General features: G+C 33.0%; 1 long non-coding RNA gene across 1 annotated transcript; it reads left to right on the top strand.

Annotated features, from left to right (window-relative positions):
- The first annotated feature begins 6,975 nt into the window (after positions 1–6,975).
- LOC145105822 (uncharacterized) lies at positions 6,976–8,361 on the top strand. The gene is made up of 3 exons (XR_013707416.1): positions 6,976–7,175; positions 7,703–7,864; positions 7,968–8,361. It is a non-coding gene; the product is annotated as an uncharacterized LOC145105822 (long non-coding RNA).
- Positions 8,362–9,681: the final 1,320 nt, after the last annotated feature.

The raw sequence follows: 9,681 nt of genomic DNA, 5'->3' as shown, positions 1-9,681 counted from the left end.
TTGAAGAAACACAAGAGAATGTTATCATTCCTTCGAAAACAGGAATGTTTCGAAGAATTAAAATGAAGTCCACTCACAAACGCAAGTCTCCTACACACAAAGTGGTTTGAAAACCTCAAATCACTCATCAAGGGGTGCTATTTAGAGAAGTGCCAGCTCCTGTTTCTCCGGTGTCAAAGAAACGAAGGGCTGAGGATATGGCAAAACACTTGTCACAAAAGAAGAAGAAGAAGACTCGAAAACTTGTTCTCTCTACTGAGTCAACAGAAGAAGATGAAAGAATACCCGAAACACCAGAGTTCACTCATCTTATTCAAAGTTCCACTCCTGAGAAGACAGTTGTCATACCACCCGAAGTTTCGAATGCCAAATCAGTTTCTGAGGAGGTTCGAACTTCAGGCATCCCTGCACACGTATCTGATACGGATGCAAATGTCGATATGGGTGAAGGAGGTTCGAAGCATGCAGATCAAGGTCATGGTATTTCTACTCCTTTCGAAACTATTGTTTCTGTCTCACCATATACTATTCCCATTACATCAACCACAGACTCACCTACCTTCGAACATATTATCAATCAACCATTCACTTCTATTTTCTCTTCTCAATCCACTGACACACCCAAACCACCTTCACCTATTCAAGAAACCATTGAAATGGAGACAGAGACAGATAATGAGGGATTTGGTGGTATGTTTGAAGACTTAGAATTTCATGAAGAGGAAGAGGAGTTTCCCGATCATATGCTAATGACAATGAAGCAGTTCAAAATTCTGAATCAGAAATTGAATTCAATAATTCAATCTCAAGCGGATATAGGGGGTGGTTCATCAGTTTCGAGTTTGGAGGTTGATTCATTATTGAAAATGCTTGAAGCCAGAGTTATTAGCAAATTCTCTGGAATGATTAATGATTAAGAATCTCGAATTTTGGAGAAGGTTGACTACAATGATCAGAATAACGAACTTCGTGTTAAATCTCAACGATCTGATTTTATGGGTGAGGTCAAGAATCTAAAAAGCATAACAAAAGAACGACATGTTCTTTTTGTTCAAGAAGTTAAGAAGGTGCGCGAAGATGTCAACATGCAAATTCGTGAACTCCGCGAAGACATGCAGAAAGAAATTGGCAATTTTCAAAAAGATTATGCCTCTTTACATCATAAAGTTGATATCATTTGTGATGCAGTCACACGCTTTGTGAAGTTGTATGAAAATTTGAGTCCACAACTTACTCAAATTTCAACATTCGAACAAACAAGCTTTGAGGAGATGCTTAAGCTGCTTAAGGAGTTGAAGGAGATTTCAGAAAGGCCGGTTTCGTCTCCATTGATAACTCCTGAATTTTTGTCTCAGAAATTTATTCAGTTCGAAGCCATCCTCAACAAGCAACTTGCACCGCTTTTTCGTATATCAAGTCTTCTTCCCACAACAACTGCCCCTCCTGTTTTCACAGGGGTGCAAGGGGGAGAAAGGAAGTCAAGTGAAGAAGATGCGAAAGTGGTGGGAAAAGTCTTTCCTTCGAAAATCCCTAAAACAAAACCAATAATTTTTTCTGCTGAACCAGTGACTTCAACAGTCGTAACAACAATGCCAACTGCAAGACCAATTTCGAAAGGAATTGTAATTGGTAAACCTTTGGAAACTGGTGTGAGTGTTTCGAAACCAAAAGAGGCAATTGAAAATCCCGCTTCAAAAGATAAAGGGAAATCGATTCTTGTTGAAAAATCGAAAGAAGAAAAGAAGGTTGAAGTAGAAGTTGAACTTGAAAGAATGATGATTATCCAAAGCATCATGATACAGCGTGCTAGTGATCCAAAGGGAATGGATAAAGGTGATCCAGCCAAACACTATAATTACGAGACAATTGAGGCCAAGGTTGCATTCAATCACATGTATTCATTCGAGAAGAAACCAAAGCAGAGTTATTTGGTCACGAATACAGATGCAAGCCAGCTGGATTTCCCGATAAACGAAATGATGTTTATCATGCCACAGTTCAAAGCTGAAGGGAATTTCAAAGAAAAAGATGAAGACACACACATGAAAATTCGTTTTCATGCTGTACTTGGAAAAGCCCCCGAGGAAGTGTGGTCACTGGTTAAAATCAAGAAAGTGATCAGTATGAAAAAGGATGTGGTTTTCGAAAACACAGTCCAAAATGTTAAGTACGTGGTTGCCAGGGCAAATGGAAATTTTTGCGAATTCACGATTGCAGATTTTCCATTAATGAATTTGTATGACCTTATACAAGTTGCATTACTTTTGAAAGACAAATCATTCTCTTACCTTCAAAACACAGAGCCTGATGAATTCAAACTTGGAGTTGCTCACATCAAAATTTTTATTGAAAATTATTATGAGTGCTTGGCACTTACTGATGTGGAGTTAGCTATTGCCAAGGGAATGGAAATAAAAGCTCCGATGGCTCCTTCGAAGACTCAGGCTGAATTGAAGAAATATGCTGATGGGGAAATTTGTCTAAAGCCTTTTGGAATAGTCTTCGCAGGAAAAGACAAAACTGGAAAAGCGAAAAGGTTTTTATTCCAGGCAAGTGAAGTGGAGAGGTACTCAACGTCTCAATATACGAACTTAATTGTTCGTATGAATCACTACAAGAAGAACAATGAAGGAGACAAGAAAGAGTTGAAGAAAATTATCTCATGGTATACAGAGGTTCGAAGGGTGTTACTGTACTCCATCACACTTCTTACAAACTGAAGACTTCGACTATGATTACAAAGGGGGAGATTGTTAGAGTCGAAGTGTTGTAATTAGTCGAAGTTTGTTTTAGTGTCTTCGAACATTTTGTAATCTATTTTACTAGGGCATTGTATTCGAAGCTTAACGCTTAGTCCTTAGTATATTTTTTGTACGCTTTCCTCTCCTATAAATAGGAGTGTTTACTAGAGTCATGGAAACGGGTCTTTACAGCATTGTCATTTGTATTCTGTAAAACTTGAGAGCGTAATAGAGCTGAAACAAGATCATATTTACATCCTGTGTCTAAATCTCGCATCATTACTTGATTTCATACTCTGATTAATTCATTACTCGATTCCTTGATTCATCAATCAACCCTAGTCAATTCCTGGTCAAAGTCAACAGTCAACGGTCAAGGTCAACAGTCCATGTTGACCCAACTCGTCGAGTGCATCTAGCAACTCGTCGATTTCCTTCGTTGTTCAGAAGACTGGTTAAAACCCTAGCCAACTCGCCGAGTTGTCTTACCAACTCGCCGACTTCACTTAGTATCCAAAAAACGGGAAAACCCAACCCAACTCGTCGAGTTTCCAGGCAACTCGTCGATTTCCCCTGTCTCAACATATTCAGCCCCTTTTCAGTCGAATCTAAAGCCCCAACCTACAGATCCAACCCCCTATGGTTGAGATACCACGTAAAGTTGCTAACTTTACATCCATGCAAGGCATTAAAGGCTAAAAACACTTAATCAAAGCTTGTCAAGGGACTTAGAGCATGAAGGAGGGCCAAGAATTGATAAAGTTGGCAACTTTAAGTCCCCAAAGGCCCTGAGATGTCCAGATCTGAAGCCATATCTTCATATCATGCTCAAAACCAAGAATGGTACCAAACTAGGCTAATAATGGCCATAAACTAGCATAGAAGGAGATCTAAGCAATGGAAGGTCAAAGTTTCGACTTTATACCTTAAAATGGTTGCCACACTGGAGGAAATCCCGGATCTACTGCCTTCCACTCAATCCAACCTCTTCAAGCTTCAAGTTCCTTCCAAAAGAGCACCAAGAATCACTCCCTAAGTCCTCACACACTCAAAATGGGAGATGAGACACGATTTAGGGTTTCTATAGACAAAGGGGGGGGGGGGTAAGGGAGGCTACAAGTGAGGCTTAAGGCCTTTAAATAGGGTACAAACCCTGAAAATTAGGGTTTTCCCTCCCAGTGTCTACTCGTCGAGTTGGGGCCTTCCAACTCGTCGAGTAGACCCTTCATTCCGTGTCTAAACTGATCTCTACTCGACGAGTTGGAGCTCCCAACTCGTCGAGTTCCATCCCAAAACTCTAAAAATGTTGAAAACTGAACAATACCTAAACCAAGCGTTACAACCTCTAACGACTCACAAACACACTTAGCAAGAGGATGATATGAGAGAAGAGGAAGAGGAGGGAGCTTCAAAATTTCGGCTCTTCTGAGGGTTTAGAATGGTGGTCGAAATGTCAAAGGGGTATGCCTTTTATATAGTTGTTGGTAGCTTAGAGCCAAAACTAGGGTTTTAAGGAGGAACCCCTAATTTCTTAGATTAAGGCCTAAGCAGCCCAAGAACCCCATCCAAGAGGCCCTTGGACGAAATTTCTAGGGTATTCCTAGAAGATTTCGTCCAACCCATCTAGGAGGGTTCTAGAGCCCAAAACCACAACTATCAATAAATTGTCAAATAGTCCCTGCACTTTTAATTAGTTCATTTAATCCCAAAATTAATTTCAATTAATTTATGATTAAATATTAATTAAATAATATGATTTCTAATTAATATATTATTTTCATAATATATTAATAAATCATTTATTACAATTTATTAATCAAATAATAAATTCTTCCTCTGTCTCAATAGATCCTATTGTCTAGTTGTCAGTGTAAAGGCAACCCAAAAGGACTGTGCTACTATCAATTCAAGTACATACCAATTATAGTTATGGATTTAGACACCTAATCCAGCATAAATATGATTACTCGATACCTAAACTATAAATAAAGTTTTTTTTTTTTTTTGTCGTCGTCGTTGTCTTTTACACAACTTATTTGTTGTGTCCTTGAATCAGATTTAACGGGAAACACGAATTTTATCCGTTAAGTTTATGCAAATTTGCATAAAAACAAGTGGTGATTATTTGCATGTTGCGTCGGGTTTATTAATTTGATATATTACAACTGAATAAATTAATAAAAAATATGGTATGTAAAATTACTTGGGTAATTTATATATTTGAAGTATATAAGTATAAAAGAAATTAAAAAACAAATAAAAATAACCTATTGTCTAAACCAAATATTATTAATTTATAATAATAACAAAATTGAAAAAAATGGCTCAAAATATACCTTTTTAGATTAAAAACTAAAAAGACGAAAAATATAATTAATTTATTTTTTTATTTTAGAACAAGAAATTATAAAAATGATCCTGTGAGGCTGTGATTTACCCAAAGTAAACCAAAATTTTACCCAAAGTAAACGACAGAAAACAAAAACATAATTTTTTAAATTAAAAATTACACTAAACAAAATTTTAAATAGTCCATTTAAAAAAAAAAGTTAAATATAAAAAATATATTATCTTTAAATTAAAAACTAAAATGACGAAACCTATAATTGAACTATTTTTCTGATGATTAAAAAGTGAAATATGTCCAAATTAAAAAATAATTAAAAGTCAGAATTTTTAAATTGAGATATTTTTTAGAAATCCTATTCAATATACACGCCTACAAAAAGGACTAATCTTTTCAGCATCTATGTCAGCCCAGCTAACTTCTTTACATGTTGGGCCCACTATTAAAGCCCATTTACTTTTATTTTCCCAACTAGTTGACATTTGGATTGAGCAGGAATATATTTACAAGGTAAATAAAATGTTAATTCGATATATAAATTTGAAATGCTCTTTAATAATGTTCTTGAAAAGTTAGTATGTTGATTTTAGATCTTGTGTTTTAATTTTGACATATCTTATTACTTATTTTATTTTTTTCTAAATTTAATATTAAACTATTTATTTATGAAAAAAACAATTGGAATAACTTAATGAGCTAACACTATTTACAACTCTATCATTATTTTAAACATATAGAATCTAATATATTCTAATTATATTTAGTTTGATTAATATTAAATATTTAGATTAATTAAATAAAATACTAAGACAAAATAGATGTCAAATCATTATTTTTCTCCTTTCTATTAATCTCAAATACTATCAAATATCAAATATATATATATATATATATATATATATATATATATATATATATATATATATATATATATATATATATGTTCAGGTTCATTTGAGACCATTCTAATTTTGTGAGACCGTGAGACCAAATCTAAAAATAATTTTAAAATGCAAAATAAATGGAAAAATCCAAAAATTCTTTTTTTAAATATTATTTTCGGAACTTGAATTAACTAAAAAAAATAAATAATAAATAAATAAAATAAAATAAAATAAAAAAAAATCCCGTTTTTTTTTTGAAAAATACGTGAAATATTCTAATAGAATATTACACTGACATATTCTAAAAAATAATTTTAAAATGAAAAATAAATGGAAAAATCTAAAAATTATTTTTTTAAATATTATTTTCGGAACTTGAATTAACTAAAAAAATAAAAAAAAAATCCATTTTTTTTGAAAAATACGTGAAATATTCTAATAGAATATTACACTGTACATATTCTAAAAAATAATTTTAAAATGCAAAATAAATGGAAAAATCTAAAAATTCTTTTTTTAAATATTATTTTCGGAACTTGAATTAACTAAAAAAAATAAAAATAAATAAAAATAAATAAATAAATATATATATATATATATATATATATATATATATATATATATATATATATATATATATATATATATATATATATATATATATATATATATATATAAGCAACGAGTCCTTAAAGCTCTTGATGGAGATGGTCGGTTCTAAAATGTTTCTATTAATTTGGGAGAAAACGATAAATTTATCTTACTTTTTTAAAGTTGCGAAAAAAAAATTTAAATTTTTTTTCCTAGGTTTTACCTGCGAAAATGCATAAAACAATATCGTTTTAGAATTTTTTTTTTTTTTAAAAAAAACTGCATGTAAAAATTACGTAAGATGATTTTTAGTTTTTTACTGAAACATGAATAATAAAAAATTTGAAAAATAAAGTCTAAGATGAGTACTACACATCATAGCAAGTAATAGGCTGTGAAGATGGTGACGGTTTCAAATGCTTATAGAGACGCCCATTACCTCCTCCTCCATCCACCACCACGCTTCTCCGTCATTACACTCCTCTCTTGCATTTATCACCACCACCCCCCCTCTCTCTCTCTGACATTTGCGAATTGCGATGGATCTGAAGAGTTGCATGACTACTGTTTTCATCATCTTCCTCCTACTTGCAGTGCCTGGTTTCTCCAAAGGTTTGTTTGTTTGATTACGCTTCATTTCTCTCTATTTCGTTCGTCACATCAAAACAGGAAATTAAAGTTTGTTGATATTCCACGATTTTCGTTTAGAGTTATTGATTTTTTTAAGCGATTTAACCGATGGTACCATCAATGACTAATGAATCATATGATTTTCCGCATGATTAAACCAGTCTAGAGATTTAATTCGTCGAATTGCACGTCTCTTCGGAATTTTATGCTCAAATCAATTTTGTGCTTTCCGTAAATCCGCCTCGTAGGTATTTGAATTCTGATTTTGGATATATATAACTTCTTATAAACTTGAATCTGAGCTAATCTAGCTCTACTTACTATCGCAATGTGATGGAATTTACTATTCATAAATCATCATTCATCCGATTGATATGATTCATCAGTAAAGTCGCATATTAAACTCATTATCTCTTTTCTCTGGCGTCTATATATAAACTTTCTCATTCCTCGTCGATCTGAATCGTTAGACTAATTAAATTTGATGAGGATTCTGGTTAATTGTGCAGATAAGCATGGATTAGGTTCAGAAGTTTATGATATCGATTATCGTGGACCTGAAACTCATTCTCATAGGCCTCCACCAAACCGAAACCGACCCGGTGGTGTTCGCCATGGAAATCTCAACAAGCATCCTCATTCTCATTTAACTCAGAAGCGCCATAAACAAGGTAATTAGCTCCTTCTAATCATGCATATAAAACGATAAGTTAAGGTTATTTCTTGATGTAACATCTCATTCATTTGTTCTTACATACGGAATTTGGTGATCAGGAAAAAAAGCTTAATGGATGAAGACTATTCCAACAATGGTGTGGCTTAAGTATAAGTTAAATTTGAAATATCTATGGTTTTGTGTTGTTTTTGTCTATTTGCATGATTACTCGTATAAATATCAAGTCAAGAATATACTAAAATGCATGTGATTATGAGTTATTGATATTGGCTTAGACATCATTCGATAAAACAAACAAATCAAAGCATTTTAGTACGTTCTTGATTCTAAATTATTGTGATAATATATATCCAACTATGGCTTTTAATCATGTAAGTTTCTTAGTATTGGAGAATGGAGAAAGATCTTTATGTAAGTATATGCAACACGTTTTCATGTTGTATGCTTGTATTTGAAGTTTGGCAAATTAATGATGGTTTTATTATGTGTAAATGCCTTTTGGTTGCTTATTTGCTCTTTGACCTTCATGTCTTGTCATGATACTTTATGTTTATGTTATTCATTTTGGTTCTTAGATCATTCAACATGGTTGTTTTTTGGTTTTGTTTTGTCCATAAACGTTGTTATATTTAAAAAAAAAAATGCAAGTTAGAATTACTAATTAAAATCATAAATCATTTTTTTTAAATATACAATTATATAGGCTAGGTTTTCTCTTTTATACTAGACCAAAATAAAAATGTCTCTTTTAGCAAACGAATAGATCGTACGGGTCAGTTTTTGCCGACATACTTTAGTATTGGTTGTCCAAGTAAACAAATAAAAATATGAAATATAAACCTAGACAAGTTACATGATGAATTGTAATAGCGGAAGTACAAGTCGTATCCATAGTGTTTACTATTAACAAAATATGCAAAAATGCGTAAGTATAGTTATGACTTAAACTTAAATATGAGTTGATACGTGTTGCATAAATTATCACTACGATTAAGAAATGAAATGAGATAGATACAAATTTAGAGAATAAAAAACATTCTAACATTAAGATTATCCTCTATTGTGATTTTACTTATGATCACTAAACGATTACGGTGCAATGTATCCTTAGACAATGGTTTTGTATTGATATTAGGTCTGACAATTCTCGACACGACACGAAATAAACGGGTTTGGGTTGAGTTTTTCAACCCGTCAACCCATTTATTAAACAGGTCATATATGAGTTTCTCAATAATTATACACTATATAGTTTATACTTTATACTACGATAGAATACCCAATATCATTGACCATTTGACCCGCGAGTAACCATCTGTTGATTTGCATTGCATCACGTTTGACGTTTGCCCTAAATAATCTCAGTATCTCACAAGAACGGCGACATGAACGATTGAATCATTATCTAACGACGTCGACGCCTGTGATTGAATTTATCTATGTTAGTATTAATGTTTTAGTTTGAACATGTTTCCATGAATGTTTTAAATATTCATTTGGATGTTTAAGACATAAGTTTCTAAAATCCGGATATGTTTGCATCAAGAATTTATTCATGTTTAATTATCAATTTTATTTATGGAATCTGACCCATGAACATACGAACCACGTACGTCCCGCGTATGTGGTACATGTTCGCGTCCAAACCACCCTAGTACGCTAAGCGTACACATATGTACGCCCAACGTACGTAGGGACCTCCTTTGCAAATAAATTTCATTTCAAGGGTTAAAAGGGTAAATACATGCATTCCGAATGTTACATAAAGGGATTCATTAGACCGAGCAGTTTGCCTTGGGGAGCACCGATCTT

The sequence above is a fragment of the Lactuca virosa genome, chromosome 1 (assembly GCF_052849685.1).
Source record: "Lactuca virosa cultivar CGN04683 chromosome 1, Lactuca_virosa_CGN04683_v6, whole genome shotgun sequence".
Classification (NCBI taxonomy): Eukaryota; Viridiplantae; Streptophyta; class Magnoliopsida; order Asterales; family Asteraceae; genus Lactuca; species Lactuca virosa.
Note: the sequence above shows the minus strand (reverse complement) of the source record. Positions and strands in the feature narration are given on the sequence as shown.